Raw genomic sequence first — 882 nt, 5'->3', positions numbered from 1 at the left:
ATTAAATTGGTACTCATTCCCACTTCTAGTGGTGAAGACCCCGTGCTAATCCTCAGAAAACGACAAAGTCAGGATTTCTTCATCATCTTTCTCTAGAATTGCTGAGGCGGGGTAACACGATTTGCCTTTACCCTTGGACTTCTTTTTGGAAGAGGATCCCGCCCACTATTCATCTTTTAGCAGATCTAGATGGAACAAAAAAAAAATTCCATTAATGGTTGTATGTGGCACAATCCCCTTCTGGCATTGTCCATGAGGATCGTCATTAACGGTGTACATTTCTACATTTGATATAGGCTCTGGCTGAAGCCATGATAGAGGGACAGAACCGAAGCTGATAGAAACTACATTCACACCAACCTTCTTCTCCTTGGGCTACTTTGCAGTGATGATGCTGACGTTAATCAAAGCTTGGATTTTATCCTTGAGGGTGTAGCACATCTTGGTGGGGTGATGGACCCGCCCGTGGAATGCACATTATCTTGGATCCGTCATCCTCTTGCCTTCCTCCGGTCAGTGATTGGAGGCAACTTGATTATTTTGTTCTCTATGAGGTATTTAAAAATTGTAGGAACTTCATCTTCCTTGAAGGAATAATCCTTTAGAAATTTTGGTTTAGAAGTTTTTTGCTGCCTTTGAGGTCACTGCTGCCATTGAGACGGCAACTGCTACAGCATTTATTTCTGCGGTTGCAGTTGGAACATTTGATTTGCGTCTACCGTAATTGTTGGTGCCTTCCCTCTATCACAAGGAATGAAGTTTTACTTTGGAGGATGTGCCGCCGGTTGGCCTCTCTCCGCCTTCTTCCTTTTGAGGAATCTTTTGGTTTGTTCACTGCACACCTTAAACTCTTTCCAAGTTTCGGATGGTGTCACTCCTATG

This window comes from Asparagus officinalis, chromosome 4, assembly GCF_001876935.1.
Source record: "Asparagus officinalis chromosome 4, Aspof.V1, whole genome shotgun sequence".
In the NCBI taxonomy this organism is placed as follows: Eukaryota; Viridiplantae; Streptophyta; class Magnoliopsida; order Asparagales; family Asparagaceae; genus Asparagus; species Asparagus officinalis.
The sequence above is the reverse complement of the archived record's forward strand: the minus strand, read 5'-3'. Positions refer to the sequence as shown.